Genomic DNA, 20,866 nt, shown 5'->3' on the forward strand with positions numbered 1-20,866 from the left:
AAATGGACAAACATGGGTTCAAATTCTAGTTCTGCTACTCAGTGTGTGGCCTTTGACATTGTGCTTAATTCTATAAGTCTAGTTTTTGTCTCCTGTAAAACAGGTTAATAACACAACCACCTGATAAAAAATAATTTGTAAGATATCAGTGAGATGATTCATGTAGTGTAGAACCCTCAGGTAAGCTCTTGGTACATCATTATCATTAAATAGATGTCAACTATCACAATGGCCTCCTAGTAATGTTTCGACTTCCAGGTCAAAGTTTTTTCCACTTAATCACAACTACCTTTTACAGGCTTGAACTTTTCCAAGCAGCAATAGTTGATAAATACAAGAAAACACTGCAACTTTCCTACTAGACTGCACCACATTTTATATACTAAATTGACTTTATAACTTGGTGCTCCTTGCTTCAAACATTATATCTCAAGGTCTCCCCAAATATTATAATCAATTCAGTCAATTCAGTCAATTATTAAGTTGGGAATGCTTTAGTTAAATGTAATTCAGTTAAATGTAATTCAAAGAACTATATGGGTAGATATTTTCAATATTGACCCAGATAACCTGTTTTCATTACTCAATATTTCATGATTTGAATATATTTAGTTACTTTTATTTATGGACTTCAATATCCATCAATTACATATCTCACCAAGATACTGACATTCTTACATGAAATTGAATATCAATGATGGAAAAGAGAATTCTAGCAAATGAGTTTGGTTTGGTTTTCCTAACTGTTAACTTCAGACTATGGAAAATCTGAACTGGTTCCTCTGCTCCACAGGAATGGTTTTGGTGTAAACGTTGAAAGTAAGAGTGTATTTAGTCAAAAGGGGGAAGGCAGAAAGAAGAGACATTTTTCACAAAATGATATTAAGTTTTTGTAGCTGCTGTGCTCTACAACTCTTCAAGAGTAATCTATCCTTAAACACCCCTCACCTCCTTTTAATGATATTGCCACAAGTTTGGGAAAGAATTTTCATGGATAAAAAATGAATGTTACTTTTTTTTTAATTGAAGTATAGTTGCAGCACAATATTATATGTTACAGGTGTACAGTATAGTGATTCACTATTTTTAAGGGTTGGACTCCATTTACAGCTATTATAAAATATTGGCTATATTCCCCATGTTGTACAGTATATCCTTGTAGCTTATTTTATACTTAATAGTTTGTACCTCTTACTCCCCTACTTCTGCCCCCTTCCCTCTCCCCACTGGTAACCACTAGTTTGTTCTCTGTATCTGTGAGTCTGCTTCTTTTTTGTTTTATTCACTAGCTTGTCATATTTTTTCAATTCCACATATGCCATATCATATAGTATTTGTCTTTCTCTGTGTGACCTACTTCACTTAGCATAATGCCCTCCAAGTCCATCTATGTTGCTGCAAATGGCAAAATTTTGTTCTTTCTTATGGTTGAGTAGTATTCCATTGTGTATATATATACCACATTTTCTTTATCCATTCATCTGTTGATGGACACTTACATTGCTTCCATGCTTAGCAATTGTAAATAATGCTGCTATGAACATTGGGGTGCATGTATATTTTCAAATTAGTGTTTTTGTCTTTTTGGATATATAACTTTTCATTCATTACAGATTGGATGAACTTTGAGAGAGCTACTGTAGTAGATTTCTTTAGTGAAAGAAAAAGCAATACAATTAATGATTTTGAGAATTGCATGTAAATACCTAATGCTGACTATAATTAGAAAGATGACTTTTCTAGAACTGGAATGAAGATTTGTAATAGTTTGCAACTAACCAATACATACGTATATACATACACAGATAAATAAATATTTTCTCAATTATATGAGCATTTATGGATGAAATTATTTTCATTTACAGAAATTCTCAAATAATTACTTCTGCTTTTCATTCCACTCTACAACAATTTTGCTTGAAAAATATGGGAGAACAACTTCTTTGAAAAAACTTACATAAGTAAAATATATTAATGAAGATTTTAAAAGACTCAAGAATTACATTTCTGCTCTGTCCACTAACAAATAATAAAATGCATGGGACTATCATTTATCAGTATATTCTTTGAAAAATTACTGTTGCACTGCTAATAATAAACTTGATTTTGCCCATATGTGTTTTTATTTTTTATCCTCAATAAAAGAGAAAAAAAATAACTCCTTACATCTCTTCCTTTGCCATGCTGTCCCAGCTGATATAGAAAATATTTTCTTGTTTAGCCTCCAAAATAAATAGTTCTCCATATTAAATAATGAAACCTAGAATGCAAAGTAGAAAGTATTATAAATGTGTCAAGGTCTTACAAGCAAAGATATTGTGGCATAACATAGTCCCAATCATAACAGCACATAAAGTTGATGTATAAACACTATCATATTTTGAGGGAGAAACATTTCAAGGCATTTGTGTAGTACGTATTCTGCACCTAAAAATGAAAGCTGTGTGATTGTTTTCATTAACCTTTCATTCTTATAGAAGGGCAAAATCGATAAGTTTATTCAGCCAACTGAAAGGCAATATTAAGCAATTTCAGTTTGGATTTCATTTCCATACCTTCTTTTTTTGTCTCCCACAAATTCTAATAAAAATATGATCTGCCTAAATAGAAAACCTCGGATTGTAACTTTTCAAAGACATCGAGTGAATTCCTATTTACAGCTGGATAATTATCTACCTAAATATTTTGATTCCTTCAAATTATAAGGCTGTGTTTAGGACAGCAGGTTACTAAAATGTCCTTAAGCTAGAAATGTGTGTTCTGTTTTTAAACACTACAGTGTTGACCTGAATGTTATAACCATTTTCAGTCCAATTTTATGCCTATTAGAAGTCACTGACATAGAAACAATTTTTGTCCTCTTGGTTTACTGGTTTTATTACTGGCCTTGTCCAAAGATATGGAGTGAAATCATTCTATCAATTATCATACAGTAGGTAGTAATTCAGTTCAGGTGAGTTTTTTATGAACATGTCAAAGTTCTTTTTATAAAGAGTAACATATTTCCTCCTGGCATTTCTACATTTAAACAAAATTTTATTATGATCTTTGTCTATTTTCCAAGTGGGAAAACCAAACTGAGTGCGTTCAAGTTATTCCATACCAAAAAGTCATCTTGATATAAATAATATTTTTTAAGCAGTTCAAACAATCAAGCAGTACAGGTTTTAAAACAAGAAATACCACTTGTCAGCCCTTCCTTCCATATTTATAGCTCCATCTCAGAGACAAGTACTTGCAACTATTGATATTTTCTTTTCTCATGGTTACTTTTCAAACATTAAATAATGTGATTATTCTTCTCTTTCTTTTAACAATCTCAGTTGACTCCTATTATGAAATATGAGGATTTAGCTCATTATACTTCACTTTATTTCCTTCTTCCTTTTTGCTAACTTGAATTTCCTAACCTGAGAGATATAGATATTTTTAGTTCCACTATTGAAAACATTGGTAAAGTGGGATAATAAACTTAAAAGTTGGTTTATTTTGCTAAGACCTTTAAACGTTATGTCTCTGATATTTTTATGCAACATAAAAGTATCTCTGTTCTTTCCTGTCAAGGCTCCTTCCCACTTTGACCTCCTCACTTGTCAATTATACCTTTCTTATCATGCTGTCAATAATGATATACATTTTCTTTTGTACACATGACTGTCATGTTAATGTACCTTCTGTTTGTTGGTTTTCAACTTTTAGAATTAATCAACCAGTCATGCGACTGTGTACTTTTTCTTCTTTCTTCATTAGCTTGCCTGGAGTATATTCTCAAGTTACTTCCTCAGAAAGTATATATGGATGATTAGTTTTCTGATTCCTTGTATGTCCTTAATTGTATATTTACATTTGATTGATAATTTGTCTGTATATATAAATTTAGTTTTAAGATTAAGTTTCCTTCAATTAAATATTGCAGATATAATACTCATTGCAGTCTAAATATCCTATGTTGGTAATTCCAATCTTTTTGAGTGTCATTTCTTTCTAGATTTTGTTTTAGGATTTTTTTTTTCCTTTGGTATTTGAAAATCTTAATCATAGTGAGTGTAGGTGTGATTTTTATATTATCTAGATCTAAAAATGTATGACTCTTTTTTAGGTTTTGTAAATATCCTTGGTTATTTCTCTGGCTTTTCTTACCTCCCTTTTTTCTCCTGTTTTTTCTTCCTGGAAATGTTATTAGTATAATTGTAATTATTCGTATTTTAAACTATTTGTTATTTTGATCTGTGTTCTCAGAAATGTCTTGTCTTTATCTTAATTCATCTAATTTAAAAACTTAAAATTATGTTTAAATAAATTTTCACACCCATTTTTCTTTTTTGCGGTGTGTGGGCCTCTCACTGTTGTGACCTCTCCCGTTGCGGAGCACAGGCTCCGGACGCGCAGGCTCAGCGGCCATGGCTCATGGGCCCAACCGCTCTGTGGCATGTGGGATCTTCCCGGACCGGGGCACGAACCCATGTCCCCTGCATCAGCAGGCGGACTCTCAACCACCGCGCCACCAGAGAAGCCCTTCACACCCATTTTGTGTTTTATTTTTTATTTCATAACTTACTATCCTCTATTACAGATATAACAGCTCAAATTCCTCTAATCCTAAAAATTATGCTTTTGTTTTGTTTATTTCTCCTGTGCCTTATAACTTATGTTTCTTCCAGAGCAGTTTGTTTACTTTAACTTTCTTTTTTATGTGGTTGAGTTTCTTTTTACCTGAGTGTATTAAATTGCTTTCATGTTCAAAAGGTAGATTTACCCAGCAAACTTGCATGTGATTCCTTCACTGTGGTATATACAGTTCCTTTTTTCAGAAGGTCTTTCCCCTGAATGCAAAACTAAATGGCTCCTCTATCCACATGAGATAACTTTGTTGTAAAGGAGCTTACTTTATTGTTGGGGGCAGGGAACCAATGGGAAGGATGTACCTTATTTTCTCTGATACAACATAAAAAGTACTTTATTTTGCGATGGCAACACTCACCATTCTTTAGTTCTCCCAAGGCAGTTATTTTCATTTCTTTATACATTGTTTTATTTTGAGGTAAATTCCAGTATGCAAGCAGAAAGGGAGAATTGGAATAAAGGTCTGACTAGCACAGCTGTTCTGGAGACAGACCTTCGACTACCTCTGTTTTAAACTACATCTCTTTTCTTCCACCCTTTAAAACAGCTGCTCTAAGAATGAACTATCTATATCTTTCCCTGGGAAAACAGTCTCTCATGAAACATCCTTATGCATGCTTTCAGCTGTTCCATCCATCAACATGCTTTCATAAGCTTTCTGTTTTCCAGGATTCTCACTGACATATTTTTCCACTCTTGACTCCCTTCTATTTTTCCATACTGATATATGTTTTATCATTTATTTCCATTTTTTAAACATTTTGTTTAGACCTTAAGTGCATATGCTTATTTTACAACCTAAAGCAAAAACATAAATATATATTATACCCAATTTTTATGAGCTAGTGTGGGCCCATTTCTCTGTGTAAATGAGACAGATACCCGACTCTAACGAGGGTAAGGCTAGTCTTGATATATATAGATAGCCAATGAATACCGTGTTTCAGGTAGCACTACAAACTAAACTGATCATCATAGTTTACTTATTTGTTCATTCATTCAATAAATATTATTGCCAGACACCACTGTATATATATATATATATATATATATATATATATAGTGTTGGGCACTGTTCAAAGTATTAAAGCTAAAGCAATGAAGAAAACAGACAAATTAAAAGGTACTTTAATATTTTTATTCAGGTGACTTCAAGTTAACATACTTTAAGTATCAGAATACTTTGAAATTGTTGAAATGGAGTGTAGCAAAATTAGAAAGAGATTATTTGACATTGTTTTCATCTATATAAAACATGTATTTGGAGGAGTGAACTATAGGGCAGGTTTTATCTATATATCTACATCTATATCTAAACCTATATCTAAAGCAATATTATTATATAATGGATATAAATTATATAAGACTGCTCATGAAATACAGCATTTAATGATGGGCTTCCTCTTTGTCACTCTAGATGGAGTCAAATTTTTTTTTTTAACACCTATGCAGCAGAAAAGGACCTTCTAAAAATGCAAGGCTTACATTAACCATAATAAACTTTTCTCCTTAAGGCTACTTTGATAAACTAATCCAGACTCTGATCCTCCTTAAGAAATCTATTAATTCTCAGACTAACTTAACTGTTCTACGTTAGAGAGACGGTAAATATAGCAAGTAAATAAAGGAGATCTTGACTTTGAAGTGAGATAGCCTTGGGTGCATATCTTCTGTCTTCTATTTGCCAGTTATGTAAACTTAGACAACTTCCATAACTTTTCTAAACTTGAATTCATCTACAAAATTAGATTTTAAAGTATTTACTTCCTATGCTTGAAGAGAGAATTGAATGATATCATGAAAAGCAAAACCAGGCCATTCTAAATGCTCAATAAATGCTATTTATTAGTACTTTTCTTTTGTTATTACATCTCTTCCACCTAATTTTTCCACAGAATATTCTGGTTTCATCTGTAAGTTGCAACTGTATTTGTTACGTTAAAAATTGTATTTTAGTTTCCAACATTCTTTAGTTTACTGTAAGTATTTAATTTCAAAACCTCATTCTGCTGAAGTCTGCCACACATTGAGAGATTTCCCATACTAGTCTGAATGTTCATAAACAGGATTTGCCTAGCTTGTCTCCTCCTCAGCTAGAGGGAAATACCCACAGTTCTTAATTTGCAAATGATTAAGCTGATTCCACCTGGGAATATTTCATAGATACAATGTGTTTAGTGCTCATCATGTTCTTAAGTCAGCCAAAGAAGGTCTTCCTAATCCCGTATTGTATTTGAAATTTTCAGAGGCCACTTTAGGTAAGGGCACTCTACTTCCTTCTTTTGTGGCAGATGTAGAATAACAAAAATTCTGTGTCACTCATCATACAATTGTAAGAAGTTGTCGAGAGGAAGAGAAAGTGTATCACTAAGAATAGATTAGATTATGTTGTAATAATATACAAGTTCCAGAATCTCTTTAACTTGTAAAACAAATGTTTTCCTCTTGCACATATGACAAGTCTATTGTAGGTTAGGAATGACCCAACTTCACATAATATTTACTCTAGGACCTAGGCTTCCCCACACTATTGGTCATGATGGCAGAAGGAAACAGGAAATAGGACCTCATGCTGGCTCTTAAAGCTTTTGTCCAGAATAGACACATGCCAATTCCATCCATATTTCATTGGTCAAAGCAAGGCACATGGTCAAGCCTAATATCAAAGGGAAAATGAATACTTGTGAGTAATAATACTGTCTACTACAATGAATATAATAGGAATGATATCATAGAGATATATATTTCTTCATTGCATACTTTCTATGTACTATATGCATTACTTCATTTCATCCTTATATTAATCCTGGGAGGACAAGCATTTGTCATTATCCCCACTTTATATACTTAAGAATTTAATTGAAAAGAACTTGGAGTCTGACAAGATGGTGGAATAGGAAGCACCAACAATCCATCTTCCCACCTAGACAACAACTACACTGGCAGAACTGTCTGAAGTAACTATTTTGGGACTCTGGGGTCTTTTGAAGACTTGCAACTTCCAGGGGAAATCTTGGGTGGTGAATTTCAGTTAATTTCAGTCAATTTCAGCTCTTAGTTTATTAATGGATAACATTCCCACCACCTAGCCTAATAGCAGGCAGCTGTACATGTATTCCTGGAGAAGCTTGCATGAAGCTTGCAGGAAGCAGGGTGGGAAATAAGGACCCTGTCCTACAAATACTGGGGATCTGTGTTCTGAACACTGATTGCTCCTTCTCACCGTGGAGTTGCAGTCACAGAAGTGGGCAGCCTTTATTGCACTACCCACCCTTCATTGTTTCGAACACTTCCCTTTGACTGAAGTGATTTCTGGGGGATTTAGGGGCTGGTGTGCTTCCCTTCTTACTTTATTTTTCCTTTTTTCCTCTTTTGGAAGTATTAGGACATTCAAAAGCAACTGAATATATGGCGTAAATTACAGAGTCACTATAAATGCTGAGGGAAAGGCACAGGCTCAGAAAGGACCTAAGAAAACCTTAGGTTTACACCTCAGCACAGAGACAACCTGCATCAATCAAAAATAAAACAAAATAAATAAAACCCAACAAACTCTCGGAAAGGAGGATAATCTGACTTCCAGGGTTATTACATTATTCAATTCACATGTCCAGTTTTCAAGAAAAATCACAAAGCATGCAAAAAACCCCAAGGAAATATGAACCAATCATAGTAAAAAATAAACCAATAGAAACTGTCCCTGAAGAAGACTAGACAACAAATCTGCTAGACAAAGACTTTAAAACAGCATCCTAAAGATATTCAAATAACTAAGGAAGAAGTGGGAAAGTCATGAAAATGATGTATGAACAAAATGGAAATATCAATAAAGAGACTGAAAACCTAAAAAAACAAACAAACAAACAATTATAGGGCTGAAAAAGTACAATAACAGAAATAAAAAATACACTATAGGGATTCAAAGGCAGTTTTGAGCAGACAGAAGAAAGAATCAATAAATTTAATAAAGCAAAACTGAAATTATCTTCTGAGAAACAGAAAGAAAAATGACTGAAGGAAAGTGAATAAAACCTGAGGTACCTATGGAATACCATCAACCAGACCAACATATGTATTGTGGGACTCCCACAAGGACAAGAGAAAGAGAAAGAGGCAGAGAGATTATTTGAAGAGACAATGGCCAAAATCTTTCCAAATTTGATGAAAGATGTGACTATAAATATCCAAGTAGCTCAATGAACAACAAGTAGATGAACTCAAAGGGACCCACATTAAGATACCATAAAATGGAAGCATTTTAAAACAAAGACAAAGAGAATCCTGAAAGCAGAAAGAGAATAGTGACTCATCATGTACAAGGATCACCAGTAGCTTTCTCATCAGAAACTTTGGAGGCCAGAAGTCAGTGAGGTGATATTCAAGGTGCTAAAAGAAAAAAAAAAAAAAAAGTCAACTAAGACTCCTATATCCAACAAAACTGTCTTTCAAATATAAGGAAGAAATTAAAACAGTCCCAGTTAAACAATAACTGAGGGAGTTTATTATCATTAGACATGCCTTGCAAGAAGCCCTAAATGAAGTTTTACAGTTTAAAATGAAAGGACACTAGACAGTAACTCAAAGCTGTATGAAGGAATAAAGATCTTGTGAAGGTAAATACATATGCAGTTATAAAAGCTAGTATTAAAACAATGGTCTGTGGCACCACTTTTTGTTTTTACACAATTTAACATACTAATACTTTAAAAAAACTTATTAGACTAAAATCTAGTATTAGTGTAACTTTGGTTTGTAACTCTACATATTGTTTTCTATAGAATTTAAAAGATTAGTGCACTAAAATTTTTCTGGTTTATGTTTTTGGACATACAATGTAATTTTTCGACATCAGTAACTGAAAGGAGTGAAGATTGGTTCAAGATGGCAGAGTAGAAGGACATGTGCTCACTCCCTCTTGCGAGAACACCAGAATCACAACTAACTGCTGAACAGTCATTGACAGGGAGACACTGGAACTTGCCAAAAAAAATACCCCGCATCCAAAGACAAAGGAGAAGCCACAGTGAGATGGTAGGAGGGGCACAATCACAATAAAATCAAATCACATAACTGCTGGGTAGGTGACTCACAAACTGGAGAACAATTATACCACAGAAGTCCACCACTGGAGTGAAGATTCTGAGCCCCATATCAGCCTTCCCAATCCACTGGCAATGGGAGGAGGAATTCCCAGAGAATCAGGCTTTGAAGGCAAAACTTGATTTGATTGCAGGACTTCAACAGGACTGGGGGAAACATAGACTCCACTCTTGGAGGGCACACACAAAGTAGTGTGTGCATCAGGACCCAGGGGCAAGGAGCACTGACCCCATAGGAGACTGAACCAGACCTATCTGCTTGACTTGGAGGGTCTCCCGCAGAAGCAGAGGGGGCAGCTGTGCATCACCATGGGGAAAAGGACACTGGCAGCAGAAGTTCTGGGAAATACTCCTTGGCGTGAGCCCTCATGGAGTCCACCATTAGCCCCAGCAAAGAGCCTCTAAGCTCCAGTGCTGGATTGCCTCAGGCCAAACAACCACAGGGAGGGAACTCACCCCCACTCATCAGCAGATAAGTGGATTAAAGCTCTGCCCACCAAGGCAACACCCAGCTTTACACACCACCAGTCCCACCCCTCAGGAAGCTTGCACAAGCATCTTAGATAGCCTCATCCACCAGAGGGCAGACAGTAGAAGCAAGAAGAACTACAGTCCTGCAGCCTGTGGAAAGAAAACCATATTCACATTCTTTCAAATGCTTGAAAGACAGACAAAATGAAAAGGCAGGGGACTATATACCAGATGAAAGAACAAGATAAAAGCCCAGAAAAAAAACTAAATGAAGTGGAGATAGGCAACCTTCGAGAAAAAGAATTCAGAATAATGATAGTGAAGATGATCCAGGACCTTGGAAAAAGAATGAAGGCAAAGACGAGAAGTTGCAAGAAATGTTTAACAAAGACCTAGAAGAATTAAAGAACAAACAGAGATGAACAATGCAATAACTGAAATGAAAAATACACTAGAAGGAATCAATAGCAGAATAACTGAGACAGAAGAACAGATAAGGGACCTGGAAGAAAGAATGGTGGAAATCACTGCCATGGAACAGAATATAGAAAAAAGAATGAAAAGAAATGAAGAGAGCCTAAGAGACCTATGGGACAATATTAAATGCACCAGCATTTGCAATATAGGGGTCCCAGAAGGAGAAGAGAGAGAGAAAGGACCCGAGAAAATATTTGAAGAGATTATAGTTGAAAACCTCCCTAACATGGTAAAGGAAATAGCCACCCAAGTCCAGGAAGCGCAGAGAGTCCCAGGCAGGATAAACCCAAGGAGAAACACGCCGAGACACATAGTAATCAAATTGACAAGAATTAAAGACAAAGAAAAATTATTAAAAGCAACAAGGGAAAAATGGCAAATAACATACAAGGGAACTCCCATAAGGTTAACTGCCAATTTCTCAGCAGAAACTCTACAAGCCAGAAGGGAGTGGCATGATATATTTAAAATGATAAAAAGGAAGAACCTACAACCAAGATTACGCTACCCAGCAAGGTTCTCATTCAGATTTGATGGAGAAATCAAAAGCTTTACAAAAAAGCAAAAGCTAAGAGAATTCAGCACCACCAAACCAGCTCTACAACAAATGCTAAAGAAACTTCTCTAAGTGGGAAATACAAGAGAAGAAAAAGACCTACAAAAACAAACCCATAACAATTAAGAAAATGGTAATAGGAATATACTTATCGATAATTACCTTAAATGTAAATGGATTAAATGCTCCAACCAAAAGACATAGACTGACTGAATGGATACAAAAACAAGACCCATATATATGCTGTCTACAAGAGACCCACTTCAGACCTAGGGACACATACAGACTGAAAGTGAGGGGATGGAAAAAGATATTCCATGCAAATGGAAATCAAAAGAAAGCTGGAGTAGCAATACTCATATCAGATAAAACAGACTTTAAAGAATGTTACAAGAGACAAGGAAGGACACTACATAATGATCAAGGGATCAATCCAAGAAGAAGATATAACAATTGTAAATATTTATGCACCCAACTTAGGAGCACCTCAATACATAAGGCTACTGCTAACAGCTATAAAAGAGGAAATCGACAGTAACACAATAATAGTGGGGGATTATACACCTCACTTACACCAATGGACAGATCATCTGGGCAGAAAACTAATAAGGAAACACAAACTTTAAATAACACAATAGACCAGAAAGATTTAATTGATATTTATAGGACATTCCATCCCAAAACAGCAGATTACACTTTCTTCTCAAGTGCACATGGAACAGTCTCCAGGACAGATCACATCGTGGGTCACAAATCAAGCCTCAGTAAATTTAAGAAAACATATCAAGCATCTTTTCTGACCACAACACTATGAGATTAGAAATAAATTACAGGGAAAAAAAGTAAAAAACAAACACATGGAGGCTAAACAATACATTAATAAATAACCAAGAGATCACTGAAGAAATCAAAGAGGAAATAAAAAAATACCTAGAGACAAATGACAACAAAAACATTATGATCCAAAACCTATGGGATGCAGCAAAAGCAGTTCTAAGAGGGAATTTTATGGCTATACAATCCTACCTCAAGAAACAAGCAAAATCTCAAATAATCTAAGCTTACACCTAAAGGAAATAGAGAAAGAAGAGCAAACAAAACCCAAATTTAGTAGAAGGAAAGAAAGCATAAAGATCAGAGCAGAAATAAATGAAATAGAAACAAAGAAAACAATAGCAAAGATCAATAAAACTAAAAGCTGGTTCTCTGAGAAAAACAAAATTGATAAACTTTTAGCCAGTCTCATCAAGAAAGAGAGGGAGAGGACTCAAATCAATAAAATTAGAAATGAAAATGGAGAAGTTACAATGGATACCACAGAAATACAAAGCATCCTAAGAGACTACTACAAGCAACTCTATGCCAATGAAATGGACAACCTGGAAGAAATGGAAAAATTATTAGTAAGGTATAGCTTTCCAAGACTGAACCAGGAAGATATAGAAAATATGAACAGACAAATCACAAGTAATGAATTTGAAACAGTGATTAAAAAGTTTCCAGCAAACAAGTCCAGGGCAAGATAGTTTCACAGGTGAATTCTATCAAACATTTAGAGAAGAGCTAATACCCATCCTTCTCAAACTCTTCCAGAAAATTGCAGAGGAAGGAATACTCCCAAACTCAATCTATGAGGCCACCATCACCCTGATACCAAAACCAGACAAAGATACTACAAAAAAATAAAATTAGAGACCAATATCACTGATGAATTTAGATGCAAAAATCCTCAACAAAATACTAGAAAACAGAATCCAACAACACATTAAAAGGATCATACACCATGATCAAGTGGGATTTATCTCAGGGATGCAAGGATTCTTCAGTATATGCAAATCAATCAATGTGATATACCATATTAACAAATTGAAGAAGAAAAATCATATGATCATCTCAACAGATGCAGTAAAAGCTTTTGACAAAATTCAACATCCATTTATGATAAACACTCTCCAGAAAGTGGGCATAGTGGGAACCTACCTCTAATAATAAAGGCCCTATACAACAAACCCACAGAAAACATCATTCTCAATGGTGAAAAACTGAAAGCGTTTCCTCTAAGATCAGGAACAAGACAAGGATGTTCACTCTCACCACTGTTATTTAACATAGTTTTAGAAGTCCTAGCCAAGGCAATCAGAGAAGAAAAAGAAATACAAATTGGAAAAGAAGAAGTAACACTGTCACTCTTTATGGATGACATGATATTATACGTAGAGAATCCTTAAGATGCTACCAGAAAACTACTAGAGCTAATCAACGAATTTCATAAAGTTTCAGGATACAAAATTAGTACACAGATATCTCTTGCATTCCTATACCCTAACAACAAGAAAGAGAAATTAAGGAAACAATCCCATTCACCATTGCAACAAAAAGAATAAAATACCTAAGAATAAACCTACCTCAGGATGTAAAAGACCTTTACTCAGAAAAGTATAAGACACTGATGAAAGAAATCAAAGATGACACAAAGATATGGAGAGATATACCATATTCTTGGATTGGAAGAGTCAATATTGTGAAAATGAATATACTACCCAAAACAATCTACAGATTCAATGCAATGCCTATCAAATTACCAGTGGCATTTTTTTTACTGAACTAGAACAAAAAATATTAAAATTTGTATGGAAACACAAAAGATCCCGAATAGCCAAAGCAATCTTGAGGGAAAAAAATGTAGCTGGAGGAATCAGTCTCCCTGACTTCAGACTATACTACAAAGCTACAGTAATCAAGACAATATGGTACTGACACAAAAACAGAAATATAGATCAATGGAACAGGATAGAAAGCCCAGAGATAAACCCATGCACCTATGGTCAACTAATCTATGACAAAGGGGGCAAAGATATACAATGGAGAAAAGACAGACTTTTCAATAAGTGGTACTGGGAAAACTGGACAGCTACATTGTAACAGAATGAAATTAGAACACTCCCTAACTCGATACAAAAAAATAAACTCAAAATGGATTAAAAACCTAAATGTAAGACTGGACGCTATAAAACTCTTAGAGGAAAACATAGGAAGAACACTCTTTGATATAAATTACAGCAAGATCTTTTTTGACCCACCTCCTAAAGTAATGGAAATAAAAACAAAAATAAACGAATGGGACCTAGTGAAACTTAAAAGCTTTTGCACAACAAAGATACTATAAACAAGATGAAAAGACAACCCTCAGAATGGGAGAAAATATTTGCAAACAAATCAATGGGCAAAGGATTAATCTCCAAAGTATATAAACAGCTCATGCAGCTCAATATCAAAAACAAAACAAATAACACAATCCAAAAATGGGCAGAAGACATAAATAGACATTTCTCCAAAGAAGACATACAAATGGCCAAGATGATGTTGAAAAGCTGCTCAACGTCACTAATTATTAAAGAAATGCAAATCAAAACTACAATGAGGTATCACCTCACACCAGTTAGAATGGGCATCATCAGAAAATCTACAAACAACAAATGCTGGAGAGCATGTGGAGAAAAGGAAACACTTTTGCACGTTGGTGGGAACATAAATTGATACAGCTATGTTCTCACTATGGAGAACAGTATGGAGGTTCCTTATAAAACTAAAAATAGAATTACCATATGACCCAGCAATCCCACTACTGGGCATATACCCAGAGAAAACTATAATTCAAAAAGACACATGCACCCCACTCTTCATTGCAGCACTGTTTACAATAGCCAGGTCATGAAAGCAACCTGAATGCCCATCGTCAGACAAATGGATAAAGAAGATGTATATACAATGGAATATTAGTCACCCATAAAAAGGAACAAAATTGGGTGATTTGTAGAGATGAGGATGGACCTAGGACTGTCGTACAGAGTGAAGTAAGTCAGAAAGAGAAAAACAAATATTTTATATTAGCACATATATGTGGAATCTAGAAAAATCATACAGATGGACTGGTTTGCAATGCAGAAATAGAGACACAGATGTAGAAAACAAACATATGGACCCCAAGGGGGAAAGTGGGGGATGGGGGTGGTGGTGGTCGTGGGATGAATTGGGAGATTGGGATTGACATATATACTCTAATATGTATAAAATAAATAACTAATGAGAACCTGCTGTATAAAAAAAATTCAAAAAAAATATAAAGTACATTCACAGCAAAAAAAAGAAAAGAAAACTGAAAGGAGTGGGTTCATATCTGTAAATGAGCAGAGGTTTTGTATGTTACCGAGGTTAAGTTATAATAAATTCAAATTAGTGTGTTAGCTTTAGTATATTAAATGTACTCTCCATGGCAACCATAAAGAAAATAGCTACAGAATATGCACATAAGGAAATGAGAAATGAACTAAAATATTTCACGATAAAAATTAACTAGGGACTTCCCTGGTGGCGCAGTGGTTAAGAATCCGCTTACCAATGCAGGGGACATGGGTTTGATCCCTGGTCCAGGAAGATTCCACATGCCGAGGAGCAAGTAAGCCCGTACGCCACAACTACTGAGCCTGCGCTTTAGAGCCTGCGAGCCACAACTACTGAGCTCACGTGCCACAACTACTGAAGCCCACACGCCCCAGGGCCTGCGTGCTGCAACTACTGAAGCCCGCACGCCTGGAGCCTATGCTCCACAATAAGAGAAGCCACCACAATAAGAACCCTGCACATTGCAACGAAGAGTAGACCCTGCTTGGCACAACTAGAAAAAGCCTGCACAGCAACTAAGACCCATGCAGCCAAAAAAAATGTCAACTAAATACAAAGAGACAGAAATTAGGGATAAGAAAGCTGGAAGACATATAGAAAACAAACAGCAAGATAGCAGAAGTAAGTCCTGTAAGAGGCTCACTTTAGATCCAAAGACATAGCTTGGATATGACACCAAAGACACAGGTAGGTAACAAAAGGACAAATAGACAAATTGATCTTTATGAAAATTAAAACTGGTGTACCAACAGAGTGAAAAGTCAGCCTACTGAATGGGAGAGACTATTTATAAATCATATATATGGTAAGGGATTAATATCCAGGATATATAGAGAACTCCTAAAACTCAACAACAACAAAAACAACCTGATTCATAAATGGGCAAAAAAACTTGAATAGACATTTCTCCAAATAAGATATATTAATAGCCAATAAACACATGAAAAGATGTTCAGCATCAATAATCATTAAGGAAGTGCAAATCAGAACCACAATGAAAAACCACTCACACTCATTAGGATGGCTGTTGCAAAGAATAAATAAAAACAAGTGTTGGTGAGGATGTGGAGGGATTGAGGCAATTGTGCACTGTTGGTGGGAATATAAAATGGTACAGGTGTTGTAAAATACAGTATGGCAGTTATTCAAAAAATTAAAAATAGAATTAAGATATGATCCAGCAATCTCACTTCTGGATGAGTACCCTAAAGGATTGAAAGCAGGGTCTTAAACATCAAACATGATCACTACATCAAGAGATATTTGTGTACCCACGTTCATAGCAGCATTCATAGCTAAAACATGGAAAGCAACCCAGTGTCCACTGACATGAATGAATAAGCAAAATGTGGTATAAACATACAATAGAATATAATTCAACCTTAAAAAGAAGGAAAGTCTGACATGCTACAATATGCTCAAACCTTGAGGACATCATGCTAAGGGAAATAAGCCAATCAAAAAGACAAAATCTGTATTATTCCACTTATATGAAGTACCAAGAGTAGTCAAAGTCATAGAGATAGAAAATGGAATGGTGGTTGGCAGGTCTTGAGGCAGAGTGAATGGGGAGTTATTGTTCCTGGGTACAGAGTTTCAGTTTTGCAAGATGAAGAGTTCTACAGATGGATGGTGGTTTTAATTATTACAGCTTTTATTTTTACTTTTAATAATCCCAGCCATTTAACTTAATTAATCTCCATTTAACATAACTAAGTAGGCACAAAATTTAAAGAGTGATATGAACTTGCTTTTTGTAACTTTATTCATTTGTTTCTTTTTGTTTATTTTGGGAGCTAGATACCAAAGATTCTGGTTAATAGTTAAAGAAAAAAACTCTAAATTATCAGCCATACCTTCTTGAACAGAAATTCAGCATTTCAGAAACTCAGAATCCGAGAGGTGCTATCTGGTCATATCTGAGTGTAATTCATGATATAATTAGCATCAGAGTGTTCAAAAGAAATCCTTTTCAAAATAGTCATTAGCCAGGGCCCTCATAAATCACTTACTTCTAAGACAGTTTTAAATGAATCCAAACTTTTGAAAGGGTTTTAGATTTTAGATCTCTAGAAGTTAGATACCACAAATGGTATTAGAAATCTATGCCAGCATTTCTCACAAATTACCCTCCAATGACGTGAACTTTAATGTAATTGGGGATATGGCCCTATCATATTCCTCTCAGGGAAATTCAAGCCCCATTGTAAAAATATAACTCATTAGGAACCATAAGTATTTAACATTATCATTATCCTATGTTCATTTTGATCCCAGACACCAGTTCTGAATTCCAAAATGGTGCTTATCTCAATCTAATAACTGCTAAGGGGCACAAAGCCAGTGAGATGCCTCTATTTTCAAAGAGTAGTCTGACAAAATTACCTCTATTAGTAAAATTGATGTTACTTATGCAGAATCCACAAATTATTACTTGATGAGGCTTAAAAGTTGATTTCACCATATTTGAGAGAAACAGGTTGAAAGCAGGAAGAACTTTTTTCCCATTTAATGAGTTTTAGATTTTTAAAAAATACTTCTATTTTTAAATTTTTAGGAATAGAGTTCAGCCAATTAAATAAATATACTTATTGCATATTCGAAGAATTAGAACTATCTAGTGATATTTACCAAGTAGACTGCTAAATATGTGGAACTCTCTATAATAAATGTAGTTCTTCTAGCCTGATACAACACAATAGTCTCAGATACATGCAATGAATATAGATTACTATCCTTTGAAAATTTATATTTCTTATTTTGAAAGCTTATTTTTAAAGAACCTATAAGAGAGCTTAGTTTAAATATTCTGTAAATGTTATTTTATTTTTTTAAGTATTTATATGTTATTTTAATTAAATTTAATTTTAATATTTTATATATTTATTTTTAGTATTGGTTTTATTTACAAACTTTTTTTAAGTTTATGCAATTGCAAACAACTATCCAGTCCCTGCCCTTAAGATGAACTCTAAGTACAATAGAATTGAAGAAACTAAGCTTAGAGGGTCAAGGGTGACTTCCTGGAAGCGTTCATGTCAAAAACAAGGGAACAGCAAATGCGAAGTTCTGGAAGCCAGAGAATTGATACATAAACAAAGAAGAAAAACCTGGCAGCAGTTTAGTACTTCCAGGTACTGAAAAAAGAGGAGAAATTAATGAGGGTTTGCCTGTGATATCCACCCTATGTACCTAATATGTAACATGCAAGCAGAACAACATTGCAAAATCACCAAGAACACTCAGTGCAGAGCTTGTAGAAGGGCCTCAACATAAATTAGTTTCCACCTCCCACCAAATACAACAAAGACAGGTTAAAATAAAACTAACTGCATTTTTAGTGGTGAGGAAGAAGGGAGGTGGCATTTAGTGGTGTGGTAGTGAGTAGGAAACATGGCATAGCATAATAATAGTAATAATAATAATAATAGTTCATGCAGCTTACTATGTGCCTGGTACTGTTCTAAGGACTTTAAAAGAACCATTTAAAATTCATGAAAAAGCCCTATGAGGTAATGTTATCATTCTCAGTTTCCAGATGAAGAAACAGGTGAGAAATTTTAAATAACTTGCCTACGGTTGCATAGCTGAGCCAGAATTTGAAAGCTTAAATTTAAACAGCCCATTTTTTGCATCTGAACTCTACCATTCACCCACTGTGTGGTCCTGGGTAAGTAACTAACTTCACTAACATCTCTCACATTAAAAATGGGGACATAATGAGGCAATTGTGAATATTGAATTTTAAAAAATCATAAAGTTCATGAAATATTATATATCCCCAATAAAATGTTAGTTTTCCTTCCTCTTCCTACAGCCCTCATGGCTCTTATCCATTTATTCAATGGTCATGTACTGCCTGCCTATGAAAATATAATACTTAGCCAAAGACTTGGAAAAACACCTCAGACTGTTAACAGTCATTATCACTGAGATGAAGAATGAAAGTAGGCTGGTGTGAGATTTAACTCCTGTATACCAGTGCCAAGCCCATTAATTGGGCCTTATCCCTTTGGGAAAAAGCAGGAAGTATTAGGGAAAGTTCCCAAAACCACCACCCAGTAAGAATGAGCTCTATCATCTCCAGGACCTGAAATTATCACCAAATAGAATAGATGAGGCAGTTTGCAGGTACCAAGCATCCAGTTTACCCTAGTTCCTTTAGGTGACCTAGCCAAGTCATACAACAGGTACCAAAGACATGCAACAGGTCTGAGGTACCTTAAAAATTCTCCATTCCTCAGGCTCAATAAACTGGCTTTTATTATAACCTAAAAGCCATCTTTGTACTTTACTTTTGTTCTTTTTCTCAAACCCTTACTGTACTCCCTCTAGATATTCCACCCAGCTGGGGTCATTCTGACTTTGTCCTATTTACTGTTTATTTCCATTTCCTCTAGTATTTTTCATTTCAACTTCAATAATATGTGGTAAGGCTCTATAAAATTGATAAACAGGAGCATCTCAAAAATTTTAATAGTTTATAACCTGCTGTCATCTTGATGATCACAGCAATTTCAGTACACAACTTTAAATGCTACCTTTCATCCACCAGTGATTTCTCCACTATTTACAAAGCTACCAAACAGAATGTAATGTATATGAGAATATATATTTCACCACCTACCTTTGTTACATGTATTTTAACATGATACTCTGGTTTTTTTTTTTTCTTTTTTCTTTTTTTTTTGCGTTACGCGGGCCTCTCACTGTTGTGACCTCTCCCGTTGCGGAGCACAGGCTCCGGACGCACAGGCTCAGTGGCCATGGCTCACGGGCCCAGCCACTCCGCGGCATGTGGGATCTTCCCAGACCGGGGCACGAACCCGTGTCCCCTGCATCGGCAGGCGGACTCTCAACCACTGCGCCACCAGGGAAGCCCTGATACTCTGGTTTTAATTCTGGATGTTATTTTTTAATTTTCTATTTCTTTTTTGTTGTTAAAGAAGAAAGTCCAAGAGAGAATTTTGATATGTACCCATTTGAAAACCATAAATTTATATAAAAAGCTTGACATAAATGAAGAAAGATGGGCAAAAGGAGTATGTAATTTAGGAGAGAGAAGGTAGTTCCCAAATTTTACACTCTTTGGAGGACTTCATATCAAACATCAAACAATCTCTCATTGGTTTATGGTTATTATGTATAAAGAATTCTGGTAAGCCTTTAACTTAAATATTCTCACCTAATCCTACATTATAATGTAAAAACTGTTATAACTTCAATTTTATAGATAAAAAAAAAAAGGCAAAGATTAAGAAATGTTCCCAAGTCCACACAGCTAGTAAGTATTGGAATCATTGTAAATGCAGGTTTCTCTGACTCTAGGTACTGAACTTTCAAATATTCTGTAAAATCACCATATTTGACAACATGGCAAATGACAAAATAGTAATAATAATAATAATTTGGAGTGAGAAAATCTTTGTTTAAGTCTAAGATTTCACACTTATTAGCT

General features: G+C 35.0%; 1 long non-coding RNA gene across 1 annotated transcript in view; it reads left to right on the plus strand.

Annotated features, from left to right (window-relative positions):
• Positions 1 to 20,866, plus strand: part of LOC137208450 (uncharacterized) — a 385,078-nt gene that overhangs the window by 231,195 nt on the left and 133,017 nt on the right. The gene's annotated exons all lie outside the window — the stretch shown is intronic.

The sequence above is a fragment of the Pseudorca crassidens genome, chromosome 16 (assembly GCF_039906515.1).
Source record: "Pseudorca crassidens isolate mPseCra1 chromosome 16, mPseCra1.hap1, whole genome shotgun sequence".
Classification (NCBI taxonomy): domain Eukaryota; kingdom Metazoa; phylum Chordata; class Mammalia; order Artiodactyla; family Delphinidae; genus Pseudorca; species Pseudorca crassidens.